We start from the raw sequence: 15,107 nt of genomic DNA on the forward strand, positions 1-15,107 counted from the left end.
CCAAAGGCAGTCTCCCCAATACCAAAGGCAGTCTCCCCAATACCAAAGGCAGTCTCCCCAATACCAAAGGCAGTCTCCCCAATACCAAAAGCAGTCTCCCCAATACCAAAGGCAGTCTCCCCAATACCAAAGGCAGTCTCCCCAATACCAAAGGCAGTCTCCCCAATACCAAAGGCAGTCTCCCCAATACCAAAGGCAGTCTCCCCAATACCAAAGGCAGTCTCCCCAATACCAAAAGCAGTCTCCCCAATACCAAAGGCAGTCTCCCCAATACCAAAGGCAGTCTCCCCAATACCAAAGGCAGTCTCCCCAATACCAAAGGCAGTCTCCCCAACACCAAAAGCGGTCTCCCCAATACCAAAGGCAGTCTCCCCAATACCAAAGGCAGTCTCCCCAAAACCAAAAGCAGTCTCCCCAATACCAAAGGCAGTCTCCCCAATACCAAAAGCAGTCTCCCCAATACCAAAGGCAGTCTCCCCAATACCAAAAGCAGTCTCCCCAATACCAAAAGCAGTCTCCCCAATACCAAAGGAAGTCTCCCCAATACCAAAGGCAGTCTCCCCAATACCAAAGGCAGTCTCCCCAATACCAAAAGCAGTCTCCCCAATACCAAAAGCATAATGTGTTCTGGCATCCACCTCTACAGTGTCTACTGTGGTCCTCTGTAGCTCAGCTGGTAGAGCACGGCGCTTGTAACGCCAAGGTAGTGGGTTCGATCCCCGGGACCACCCATACACAAAAATGTATGCACGCATGACTGTAAGTCGCTTTGGATAAAAGCGTCTGCTAAATGGCATATTATATTATTATATTATATTATTATTATTAAAAGACAGGACATTCATCCTCACAGTGAAACGTGAGATGGTTGGACTACTGTTGCTAAGCAAACATAATAAGACTGAACTAAAGGAGCCTGATCGTAGCAACAGCATTATGGGATGTTGAATACACTGTCCAATACTAATCTCAGGTCTGATATCTGGTTGGTACATTACAGATGGGGTTAAATGGGTTGAATGTAGTAGAAGGAATTGTGTGGAAGACTCGTTTGTTAGTCCAATCTGTGTTGATGAGCAATGTCCTTAAACAACTTCATATACAGGACATTCGGAAAGTATTCAGACCTCTTTACTTTTTACACATTTTGTTACGTTACAACATTATTCTAAAATGGATTAAATTCTTTTTTTTCCTCGTCAATCAACACACAATACCCCATAATGACTAAGCAAAAACAGGTTTTTATTAATATCACATTTACATAAGTATTCAGACCCTTTACTCAGTACTATGTTGAAGCACCTTTGGCAGCGATTAGAGCCTCGAGTCTTCTTGGGTATGACGCTACAAGCTTGGAACACCTGTATTTGGGGAGTTTCTCCCATTCTTCTCTGCATATCCTCTCAAGCTCTGTTAGGTTGGATGGGGAGCGTCGCTGCACAGCTACTTTCAGGTCTCTCCAGAGATGTTCGATCGGGTTCAAGTTCAAGTCCGGGCTCTGGCTGGGCCACTCAAGGACATTCAGAGACTTGCCCCCGAAGCCACTCCTGCATTGTCTTGGCTGTGTGCTTAGGGTCATTGTCCTGTTGGAAGGTGAACCTTCGCCCCAGTCTGAGGTCCTGAGAGCTCTGGATTAGGTTTTCTTCAAGGAACTCTCTGTACAGTGCTCCATTCATCTTTCCCTCCATCCTGACTAGTCTCCCAGTCCCTGCCGCTGAAAAACATCCCCACAGCATGAAGCTGACATCACCATGCTTCACCGTAGGGATGGTGCCAGGTTTCCTCCAAACGTGACACATGGCATTCAGGCCAAAGAGCTCAGTCTTGGTTTCATCAGACCAGAGAATCTTGTTTCTCATGGTCTGAGTCCTTTAGGTGCCTTTTGGCAAACTCCAAGCGGGCTGTCATGTGCCTTTTACTGAGGAGTGGCTTCCGTCTGGCCACTCTACAATAAAGGCCTGATTGGTGGAGTGCTGCAGAGATTGTTGTCCTCCTGGAAGGTTCTCCTAACTCCACAGAGGAACTCTGGAGCTCTGTCAGAGTGACCATCGGGTTCTTGGTCACCTCCCTGACCAAGGCACTTCTCCCCCGATTGCTCAGTTTGGCCGGGCGGCCAGCTCTAGGAAGAGTCTTGGTGGTTCCAAACTTCTTCCATTTAAGAATGAAGGAGGCCACTGTGTTCTTGGGGACCTTCAATGCTGCAGAAATGTTTTGGTACCCTTCCCCAGATCTGTGCCTCGACACAATCCTGTCTCTGAGCTCTACGGACAATTATTTCGACCTCATGGCTTGGTTTTTGCTCTGACTGGTACTGTCAACTGTGGGACCTTATATAGACAGGTGTGTGCCTTTCCAAATCATGTCCAATCAATTGAATTTACCACAGGTGGACTCCAATCAAGTTGTAGAAACATCTCAAGGATGGTCAATGGAAACAGGATGCACCTGAGTTCATTTTGAGTCTCATAGCAAAGGGTCTGAATACTTATGTAATAAGGTATTTCTGTTTTATATTTTTAATAGATTTGCAAAAATGTATTACAACCTGTTTTCGCTTTGTCGTTATTGGGTATTGTGTGTAGATTGATGAGGAAATAAATGTATTTAATCCATTTTAGAATAAGGCTGTAACGTAACAAAATGTGGAAAAAGGGGAAGGGGTCTGAATACTTTTCCGAAAGCATCAATTGCAAAGGCCTGAAGTTAGACAATTAGGAACCTAACTAAATAACAATGATTCACAATCACAATTGATATAACCTTGTCTCCAGGGTTAACTAAGAGCTGCCTGGGGGACGAGATTACAGCTGCCATGGTAACGGGTTGAATATTGGTGAGTATCCGGTCACAACACCAAGCCTCAAAGAAGATGCTGCTACGCGATTGAAGGATCGTTTCTGTACCCTCACCTGTGAGGGAGACATCATACAACACTCAGACTGTAGATTTAACCAAATGTAAAGAATGAAACATTTTAAACAGATATCACTACGTCGACATCCTCCGCATTGCTGTAGGGTGCAATTACATCGTACCACTCCACCGAGATACCTCTTCACCTCACTACTCAAACATTTACATGGAGAAGCTCTTTGTAGTAGAATATTTAGTAGAAAGTTTGCCAACGCTAGCATTAATATTGAGGTCTTATAGCAGCTGGTTCGTTGTGTGATGTTCTGAGAGATCTATCCGTGATTCAGAGAGGGTCATAGGAAGTACAGGAAATAGGACAGGTAACCTCTCAATAGATAGAACTTCAACAGTAGGACTGTAAGATATACACTAGGGGAAACTTCAATGGAACTCTCACTCATATGTGTAAAATACACATTCTGTTTTTTTGGTTTATTGATAGGGAATTTAGGATATTCCATTGTGATATTCAATTGTTATTGATAGGGAATTTAGGATATTCCATTGTGATATTCAATTGTTATTGATATGGAATTTAGGATATTTCATTGTGATATTCAATTGTTATTGATAGGGAATTTAGGATATTCCATTCCTTACTTAGATTTGTGTGTATTGGGTATATGTTGTGAAATTGTTAGATATTACTTGTTAGATATTACTGCACTGTCGGAGCTAGAAGCACAAGCATTTCGCTACACCAGCAATAACATCTGCTAAACACGTGTATGTGACAAATACAATTTGATTTGATTTGATTTGTAAACACATTACATATTCTGGACAGACACAGACATTCCTGTGACTTGAAGGGTTAAGCTTCCTGCTTATTAGTATTTGCAGTCAGATTGATTAAATCAGTGGATTCACACAGAACCTGGTTTGCAGTTTGTGTTCAACCAGATTAGAGCCTTAATCCTTGGATGGATCTGTTAATCCACGGGGAGTGGTGTCCGTACACGCTACTCACGTTCTTCTCCTTCACTACACACACACACACACACACACACACACACACACACACACACACACACACACACACACACACACACACACACACACACACACACACACACACACACACACACACACACACACACACACAAACATACACACACAGACACACACACACACACACACACACACACACACACACACACACACACACACACACACACACACACACACACACACTCAGCATGGCTGCATGCATACCATACCATACCATACCATACCATGTCATACCATACCATGCTGTTCTGGTGCTAGTGGATCTACAGTAATCCATCAATAATAGAGTGTATCTGATTACTATATGATTACAGAGGAGACTCTTGCACATATGTTGCAGATGAGATGAGTCAACCATTCGTTGGTAAAGCATAGCATTCTAATGCCATGTGGAGGGGTGAGAGGAGAGAAGGAGAGAGAGAGAGAGAGAGGAAAGAAAGAGAAAGAAAGAAAGAAAGAAAGAAAGAAAGAAAGAAAGAGAGAAAGAAAGAAAGAAAGAAAGAAAGAGAGAAAGAAAGAAAGAAAGAAAGAAAGAAAGAAAGAAAGAAAGAAAGAAAGAAAGAAAGAAAGAAAGAAAGAGAGAAAGGAAGGTGACTTACATTGAGTCCTCTCTGGAACACCTGTTGTCCCATGACGTTAGCCAGCATCCTGATCAGAGCAGCACCCTGAAGAGAAAGAGAGAGAAAGGGAACACACTTGATCAATAATATAGGTTAAGTAACAATGTAACCTATGAGCGGTACATTACATTTTAGTTGACACTTTTATCCAGAACAACTTACAGGTGAAATTAGGGTTAAGTGCCTTGCTCAACAGCACATCAGCGGATTAGTTATATAGTCGGTTCAGGATTCGAACCAGCAACCTTTCGGTTACTGGCACAATGCTCTAAACCGCAAGGCTACCTGCTGCCCAGTACAATTCCATATAATGCTCTCCAAAGGCTTACTGCAGTGATATCGTGGTAGATATAACAGGAGGAGAATCAAGTAAACAAGGAAGGATGTATAAGTTCAGCTGTCCTAAACTGTAGATGTGATCATATATAAACCAGATCCCACTGAAAGGGCTCTTTAGCTGTCCTAAACTGTAGATGTGATCATATATAAACCAAAACCCACTGAAAGGGCTCTTTAGCTGTCCTAAACTGTAGATGTGATCATATATAAACCAGAACCCACTGAAAGGGTTCTTTAGCTGTCCTAAACAGTAGATGTGATCAGATAGATACATGAGATGAGTCTGTTCCCTTTAGAGAGAGAGAGAGAGAGAGAGAGAGAGAGAGCGAGAGAGAGAAAGAGACAGAGAAAGAGAGAGAGAGAGAGAGAGAGAGAGAGAGAGAGAGAGAGAGAGAGAGAGAGAGCGAGAGAGAGAGCGAGAGAGAGAGAGAGAGCGAGAGAGAGGGATAGAGAGAGAGAGAGAGAGAGAGAGAGAGAGAGAGAGAGAGAGAGAGAGAGAGGGATAGAGAGAGAGAGAGAGAGAGAGAGAGAGAGAGAGAGAGAGAGAGCGAGAGTACAGGGTTCCCGAGTGGCTCAGCGGTCTAAGGCACTGCATCTCAGCGTCACTACAGACCCCCTGGTTCGATTCCAGGCTGTATCACAACCGGCCGTGATTGGGAGTCACATAGAGCGGCCCAGGTTTGGCCGGTGTAGGCCGTCATTGTAAATAAGAGTTTGTTTTTAACTGACTTGCCTAGTTCAATAAAATAAATAAAAAGGCTCTGTCTGTTGTATGGTGTGTGATTGACAAGGAGGGTTATACAGATGGACATGGAGAGAGGTGAGGAGGGGCTAAAACACAGCCAGGGGCGAAGGGTGGAGCTCAGCTCAAACTGATAACCCTGGGACGTGAGGGAGCCGACGGACTGACCGCCGAGACAGAAAGCATCTATCTCTGAGACTAAATTTGCTCCGCGGTGCTGGGAATATCTACGGCTGCTAAACAGATAGTGCAGGGCTCTCGTCTCGTCACATCTCTCCCCGGTCCTGGCTGTCTGATAACCAGATGAGTCAGAGATTTGGAGGGAGAGATGCCACTCAGATCCGGCCCAGACATGCCGACTGACACTCACAAATCAACTAAATAGGATTGAGGATGTCCTGCTGTGAAAACCAGTACTTTTCATAGTTTTTTCTCTCCATCTAATGCTTAGTATTCAATGATGAACATGACTGACACCAAACAGGATTGGGAGACAGCGGCTCTGAACACTCCAGAAACGCTTTTCCTCTTTTCTTTTCTCTGTGTGTACAGTTAGACTTGTTGTCTAATACCTGGCCTGTTCACCCTGCTACCATCTAGAAGGAGGAGACACTACAGGGCCTGTTCACCCTGCTACCATCTAGAAGGAGGAGACACTACAGGGCCTGTTCACCCTGCTACCATCGAGAAGGAGGAGACACTACAGGGCCTGTTCACCCTGCTACCATCTAGAAGGAGGAGACACTACAGGGCCTGTTCACCCTGCTACCATCTAGAAGGAGGAGCCACTACAGGGCCTGTTCACCCTGCTACCATCTAGAAAGGAGGAGACACTACAGGGCCTGTTCACCCTGCTACCATCTAGAAGGAGGAGACACTACATGGCCTGTTCACCCTGCTACCATCTAGAAGGAGGAGACACTACAGGGCCTGTTCACCCTGCTACCATCTAGAAGGAGGAGACACTACAGGGCCTGTTCACCCTGCTACCGTCTAGAAGGAAGAGACACTACTGGGCCTGTTCACCCTGCTACCGTCTAGAAGGAGGAGACACTACAGGGCCTGTTCACCCTGCTACCGTCTAGAAGGAGGAGACACTACAGGGCCTGTTCACCCTGCTACCGTCTAGAAGGAGGAGACACTACAGGGCCTGTTCACCCTGCTACCATCTAGAAGGAGGAGACACTACAGGGCCTGTTCACCCTGCTACCATCTAGAAGGAGGAGACACTACAGGGCCTGTTCACCCTGCTACCATCTAGAAGGAGGAGACACTACAGGGCCTGTTCACCCTGCTACCATCTAGAAGGAGGAGACACTACAGGGCCTGTTCACCCTGCTACCATCTAGAAGGAGGAGACACTACAGGGCCTGTTCACCCTGCTACCATCTAGAAGGAGGAGACACTACAGGGCCTGTTCACCCTGCTACCATCTAGAAGGAGGAGACACTACAGGGCCTGTTCACCCTGCTACCATCTAGAAGGAGGAGACACTACAGGGCCTGTTCACCCTGCTACCATCTAGAAGGAGGAGACACTACAGGGCCTGTTCACCCTGCTACCATCTAGAAGGAGGAGACACTACAGGGCCTGTTCACCCTGCTACCATCTAGAAGGAGGAGACACTACAGGGCCTGTTCACCCTGCTACCATCTAGAAGGAGGAGACACTACAGGGCCTGTTCACCCTGCTACCATCTAGAAGGAGGAGACACTACAGGGCCTGTTCACCCTGCTACCATCTAGAAGGAGGAGACACTACAGGGCCTGTTCACCCTGCTGCCATCTAGAAGGAGGAGACACTACAGGGCCTGTTCACCCTGCTGCCATCTAGACGGAGGAGACACTACAGGGCCTGTTCACCCTGCTGCCATCTAGAAGGAGGAGACACTACAGGGCCTGTTCACCCTGCTACCATCTAGAAGGAAGAGACACTACAGGGCCTGTTCACCCTGCTACCATCTAGAAGGAGGAGACACTACAGGGCCTGTTCACCCTGCTACCATCTAGAAGGAGGAGACACTACAGGGCCTGTTCACCCTGCTACCATCTAGAAGGAGGAGACACTACAGGGCCTGTTCACCCTGCTACCATCTAGAAGGAGGAGACACTACAGGGCCTGTTCACCCTGCTACCATCTAGAAGGAGGAGACACTACAGGGCCTGTTCACCCTGCTACCATCTAGAAGGAGGAGACACTACAGGGCCTGTTCACCCTGCTACCATCTAGAAGGAGGAGACACTACAGGGCCTGTTCACCCTGCTACCATCTAGAAGGAGGAGACACTACTGGGCCTGTTCACCCTGCTACCGTCTAGAAGGAGGAGACACTACAGGGCCTGTTCACCCTGCTACCATCTAGAAGGAGGAGACACCACAGGGCCTGTTCACCCTGCTACCATCTAGAAGGAGGAGACACTACAGGGCCTGTTCACCCTGCTACCATCTAGAAGGAGGAGACACTACAGGGCCTGTTCACCCTGCTACCATCTAGAAGGAGGAGACAGTACAGGGCCTGTTCACCCTGCTACCATCTAGAAGGAGGAGACACCACAGGGCCTGTTCACCCTGCTACCATCTAGAAGGAGGAGACACTACAGGGCCTGTTCACCCTGCTACCATCTAGAAGGAGGAGACACTACAGGGCCTGTTCACCCTGCTACCATCTAGAAGGAGGAGACACTACAGGGCCTGTTCACCCTGCTACCATCTAGAAGGAGGAGACACTACAGGGCCTGTTCACCCTGCTACCATCTAGAAGGAGGAGACACTACAGGGCCTGTTCACCCTGCTACCATCTAGAAGGAGGAGACACTACAGGGCCTGTTCACCCTGCTACCATCTAGAAGGAGGAGACACTACAGGGCCTGTTCACCCTGCTACCATCTAGAAGGAGGAGACACTACAGGGCCTGTTCACCCTGCTACCATCTAGAAGGAGGAGACACTACAGGGCCTGTTCACCCTGCTACCATCTAGAAGGAGGAGACACTACAGGGCCTGTTCACCCTGCTACCATCTAGAAGGAGGAGACACTACAGGGCCTGTTCACCCTGCTACCATCTAGAAGGAGGAGCCACTACAGGGCCTGTTCACCCTGCTACCATCTAGAAGGAGGAGACACTACAGGGCCTGTTCACCCTGCTACCATCTAGAAGGAGGAGACACTACAGGGCCTGTTCACCCTGCTACCATCTAGAAGGAGGAGACACTACAGGGCCTGTTCACCCTGCTACCATCTAGAAGGAGGAGACACTACAGGGCCTGTTCACCCTGCTACCATCTAGAAGGAATAGACACTACAGGTGCATCAAAGCTGGGACCGAGAGACTGAAAAACAGCTTCTATCTCCAGGCCATCAGACTGTTAAATAGTCACCACTAGCCGGCCTCCACCCAATACCCTGCTCTGAACCTTAGTCACTGTTACTAGCAGGCTACCACCCAGTACTCTACCCTGCACCTTAGAGACTGCTGCCCTATGTACATAGACATGGAACACTGGTCACTTTAATAATGTTTACATACTGTTTTACCCACTTCATATGTACAATTGAAGTCAGAAGTTTACATAGACCTTAGCCAAATACATTTAAACTCAGTTTTTCACAATTCCTGACATTTAATACTAGTAAAAATTCCCTTTCTTAGGTCAGTTAGGATCACCATATTATTTTAAGAATGTGAAATGTCAGAATAATAGTAGAGAGAATGATTTATTTGAGCTTTTATTTCTTTCATCACATTCCGAGTGGGTCAGAAGTTTACATACACTCAATTAGTATTTGGTAGCATTGTCTTTAAATTGTTTAACTTGGGTCAAACATTTCGGGTAGCCTTCCACAAGCTTCCCACAATAAGTTGGGTGAATTTTCGGCCCATTCCTCCTGACAGAGCTGGTGTAACTGAGTCAGGTTTGTAGGCCTCCTTGCTCGCACACGCTTTTTCAGTTCTGCCCACACATTTTCTATAGGATTGAGGTCAGGGCTTAGTGATGGCCACTCCAATACCTTGACTTTGTTGTCCATAAGCCATTTTGCCACAACTTGTTAAGTATGCTTGGGGTCATTGTCCATTTGGAAGACCCATTTGCGACCAAGCTTTAACTTCCTGACTGATGTCTTGAGATGTTGCTTCAATATATCCACATAATTTTCCAAACATAACGGTGGTCATTATGGCCAAACAGTTCTATTTTTGTTTCATCAGACCAGAGGACAATTCTCCAAAAAGTACGATCTTTGTCCCCATGTGCAGTTGCAAACCGTAGTCTGGCTTTTTTATTGCGGTTTTGGAGCAGTGGCTTCTTCCTTGCTGAGCGGCCTTTCAGGTTATGTCGATATAGAACTTGTTTTACTGTGGATATAGATACTTTTGTACCTGTTTCCTCCAGCATCTTCACAAGGTCCTTTGCTGTTGTTCTGGGATTGATTTGCACTTTTCGCACCAAAGTAAGTTCATCTCTAGGAGACAGAAAGCCTCTCCTTCCTGAGCGGTATGACGGCTGCGTGGTCCCATGGTGTTTATACTTACGTACTATTGTTTGTACAGATGAATGTGGTACCTTCTGGCGTTTGAAATTTGCTCCCAAGGATGAACCAGACTTGTGGAGGTCTACAATTTTTTTTCTGAGGTCTTGGCTGATTTCATTTGATTTTCCCATGATGTCAAGCAAAGAGGCACTGGGTTTGAAGGTAGGCCTTGAAATACATCCACAGGTACACCTCCAATTGACTCGAATGATGTCAATTAGCCTATCAGAAGCTTCTAAAGCCATGACATCATTTTTCTGGATTTTTCCAAGCTGTTTAAAGGCACAGTCAACTTAGTGTATGTAAACTTCTGACCCACTGGAATTGTGATACAGTGAATTATAAGTGAAATAATCTGTCTGTAAACAATTGTTGGAAAATTACTTGTGTCCTAACCGACTTGCCAAAACTATAGTTTGTTAACAAGAAATTTGTGGAGTGGTTAAAAAACGAGTTTTAATGACTCCAACCTAAGTGTTTGTAAACCTCCGAATTCAACTGTATATACTATATTCTAGACAAGACTCATCCTATAGCATTACTGCTGTACATACCTTTTCTATTCATATACTGTCCATACTGTCTATACACTGTCACGCTCTGGCTCCGGTACTTTGTATGTTGAGCCAGGGTGTGTTCGTTTCGTGGTGTTCTGTTTGGTTGGGTTGTTCTATGTGGTTGTATTTCTTTGTTTGGATGAGTGACTCCCAATCAGAGGTAACGAGTGTCAGCTGTTGGCTCGTTGTCTCTGATTGGGAGCCATATTTAAACTGTCTGTTTTCACCTTGTGTTTGTGGGTTTTTGTTCCTTGTCAGTCATTGTCACTGTGGACTTCACGAATCGTTATTTGTTTTGTTGTTTTCGTGGTTCGCTTTAATTAAATAAAGCATCATGTTCGTGCAACACGCTGCGCTTTGGTCTACTCCTTTCCAAGACGATCGTGACGGAAAAACCCACCATACAAAGACCAAGCAGCGTGTCCAGGAGCAGGCAGCCTGGTCCTGGGAGGAAGCGCCAGGCAAGGAGATGGAGAGGCTGGCGATGGCCCAGGTGGGCAAAGTGTGGTCCTGGGAGGACATGCTCGGGGGCAAGGGACCTTGGGGTAGGATCAAGGCCCTGGCGAGAGAGGAGCAGCGGCGTCAGCAGTGCCATCGTCGGACGGACGAGAGGCACCCCCAATAATTTTTTAGGGGGGGGCACACGGCATGGGCGACTGGGCAGCAGGAGGCTGCCACAGGGCGAAATAGGAGAAGAGGAGAGAAGGCCACCGGGTTACGGGAGCCATTGGCGAAAGGAGGGAAGGAAGTCGTAGAGGCACGGCGAGAGGGACTGAGGTGGATTGCCAGTCCGGTCCGGCCCGTTCCTGATCCCCGTTTAAAGCCAGTGGTGTGTGTTCCCAGTACGGTCCGGCCTGTCCCTGCTCCACGCACCAAACCTACGGTGTGCGTCGCCAGCCCAGCCCGGCCTGTCCCTGCTCCACGCATCAAACCTACGGTGTGCGTCGCCAGCCCTGCCCGGCCTGTTCCTGCTCCACGCACCAAGTCTACGGTGTGCGTCGACAGCCCTGCCCGGCCTGTTCCTGCTCCTCGCACCAAGTCTACGGTGTGCGTCGACAGCCCTGCCCGGCCTGTTCCTGCTCCACGCACCAAGTCTACGGTGTGCGTCGACAGCCCTGCCCGGCCTGTTCCTGCTCCACGCACCAAGCCTACGGGGTGCGTCGTCAGCCCGGCCCGGCCTGTCCCTGCTCCACGCACCAAACCTACGGTGTGCGTCGCCAGCCCTGCCCGGCCTGTTCCTGCTCCACGCACTAAGCCTACGGTGTGCGTCGCCAGCCCAGCCCGGCCTGTTCCTGCTCCACGCACCAAACCTACGGTGTGCGTCGCCAGCCCAGCCCGGCCTGTTCCTGCTCCACGCACCAAGCCTACGGGGTGCGTCGTCAGCCCGGCCCGGCCTGTCCCTGCTCCACGCACCAAACCTACGGTGTGCGTCGCCAGCCCTGCCCGGCCTGTTCCTGCTACTCGCTCCAAGCCAAGGATGCGAGTCGTCAGCCTGGTGAGGTCCGTTCCGGCTCCACGCACCAAGCCAAGGGTGCGTATCGTCAGCCAGGTCCGGTCCGTTCCTGCCTCACGTGCCAAGCCAGGGGTGCGCGTCGTCAGTCCGGTGCCTGATCAGGTCAGCTACTCCACTACGGAGTTTGAGCAATCCGCTCCGTCGATGTCCGGTCCAGATCCAGCCAGCGGGGTCAGACCGGACCGGGGGCGCTACGGGGGGATTGTGGAAGGGTGGTGGTCAAGCCCGGAGCCGGAGCCGCCTCCGAGGAGAAATGCCCACCCAGCCCTCCCCTGTTTGGGGTTTTGAGGCGCGGTCGCAGTCCGCGCCTTTAGGGGGGGGTACTGTCACGCTCTGGCTCCGGGACTTTGTATGTTGAGCCAGGGTGTGTTCGTTTCGTGGTGTTCTGTTTGGTTGGGTTGTTCTATGTGGTTGTATTTCTTTGTTTGGATGAGTGACTCCCAATCAGAGGTAACGAGTGTCAGCTGTTGGCTCGTTGTCTCTGATTGGGAGCCATATTTAAACTGTCTGTTTTCACCTTGTGTTTGTGGGTTTTTGTTCCGTGTTCAGTCAGTGTTACTGTGGACTTCACGATCGTGTTTTGTTTTGTACTTGTGCTTTAACTAATTAAAGTCATGTTCGTTTCACACGCTGCGCCTTGGTCTACTCCTTCTCGTCAAGACGATCGTGACATACACACCATCAAATACATATATATTTATATCCCGGACTCTGACATTGTTCGTTCTGATATTTCTAGATTTCTTAATTCCTCTCTTTTTATTTTTTTGGATTTGTGTGTATTGTTTTGTATTGTTAGGTAGGAACATAAGCATTTCACTGCACCTGTGATAAGATCTGCAAAATGTGTATACACTACCTGTCAAAAGTTTGGACACACCTATTCATTCCAGGGATTTTCTTAATTTTTACTTTTTTCTACATTGTAGAATAATAGTAAAGACATCAAAACTATGAAATAACACATATGGAATCATGTAGTAACCAAAAAAGTGTTAAACAAATCAAAATATATTTTTTATTTGAGATTCTTTAAAGTAGCCACCCTTTGCCTTGATTACAGCTTTGCACACTCTTGGCATTCTCTCAACCAGCTTCATGAGGTAGTCACCTGGAATGCATTTCAATTAACAGGTGTGCCTTCTTAAAAGTTAATTTGTGGAATTTCTTTCCTTCTTAATGCCTTTGAGCCAATCAGTTGTGTTGTGACAAGGTAGGGGGTGTATACAGAAGATAGCCCTATTTGGTAAAAGGCCAAGTTCATATTTTTGGCAAGAACAGCTCAAAGAAGCAAAAGAGAAACAACAGTCCATCATTACTTTAAGACATGAAGGTCAGTCAATCCGGAACATTTCAATAACTTTTTAAGTTTCTTCAAGTGCAGTCGCAAAAACCATCAAGCGCTATAATGAAACTGGCTCTCATGAGGACCGCCACAGGAAAGGAAGATCCATAGTTACTTCTGCTGCAGAGGATAAGTTCATTAGAGTTACCAGCCTCAGATATTGCAGCCCAAATAAATGTTTCACAGAGTTCAAGTAACAGACACATCTCAACATCAACTGTTCAGAGGAGACTGCGTGAATCAGGCCTTCATGGTCGGATTGCTGCAAAGAAACCACTACTAAAGGACACCAATAAGAAGAAGAGACTTGCTTGGGCCAAGAAACACAAGCAATGGACATTAGACCAGTGGAAATCTGTCCTTTGGTCTGATGAGTCAACATTTTAGATTTTTGGTTCCAACCGGCGTGTTTTTGTGAGACGCGGTGTGGGTGAACGGATGATCTCCGCATGTGTATTTCCCACCTTAAAGCATAGAGGGGGAGGTGGTCCTGTGTAGCCAGTATGATTTTTTTTTTAATAATGTATGCACTCACTATCTGTAAGTCGCTCTGGATAAGAGCGTCTGCTAAATGACTAAAATGTCAAAATGAAAAATGACTAAAATGTGTTATGGTGTGGGGGTGCTTTGCTGGTGACACTGTCTGTGATTTATGTAGAATTCAAGGCACACTTAACCAGCATGGCTACCACAGCATTCTGCAGCGATACGCCATCCCATCTGGTTTGCGCTTAGTGGGACTATAATTTGTTTTTCAACAGGACAATGACTCAACACACCTCCAGGCTGTGTAAGGGCTATTTTAACAAGAAGGATAGTGATGGAGTGCTGCATCAGATGACCTGGCCTCCCTTTTTCTCCCCAATTTCGATCTTGTCTCATCGCTGCAACTCTCCAACGGGCTCGGGGGGCAAAAGTCAAGTCATGCGTCCTCCGAAACGTGACCCACCAAACTGCGCTTCTTAACACCCGCTTAACCCGGAAACCAGCCGCACCAATGTGTCGGAGGAAACACCGTTCACCTGACGACCGAGGTCAGCCTGCAGGCGCCCGGCCCACCACAAGGAGTCGCTAGAGCGCGTTGAGCCAAGTAAAGCTCCCCCAGCCATACCCTCCCTTAACCCGGACGACGCTGGGCCAATTGTGCGCCGCCCTATGGGACTCCCAATCACAGCCGGTTGTGATACAGCCCAGGATCAAACCCAGGTCTGTAGTGACGCCTCTAGCACTGCGATGCAGTGCCTTAGACGGGCGGCAGGTAGCTTAGTGGTTAAGAGCATTGTGCCAGTAACCGAAAGGTCGCTGGTTCTAATCCCCGAGCCGACTAGGTGAAAAATCTGTCGATGTGCCCTTGAGCAAGGCACTTAACCCTAATTGCTCCTGTAAGTCACTCTGGATAAGAGCGTCTGCTAAATGACTAAAATCTAAATGTAAAATGTTAGACCACTGTGCCACTCGGGAGGCTCGACCAATATAATTGGATTTGATTGGTATGCAGTGATGAACAATATTTCATAGGATAGAGATACTTTGGA

Source organism: Coregonus clupeaformis, chromosome 28 (assembly GCF_020615455.1).
Source record: "Coregonus clupeaformis isolate EN_2021a chromosome 28, ASM2061545v1, whole genome shotgun sequence".
Classification (NCBI taxonomy): Eukaryota; Metazoa; Chordata; class Actinopteri; order Salmoniformes; family Salmonidae; genus Coregonus; species Coregonus clupeaformis.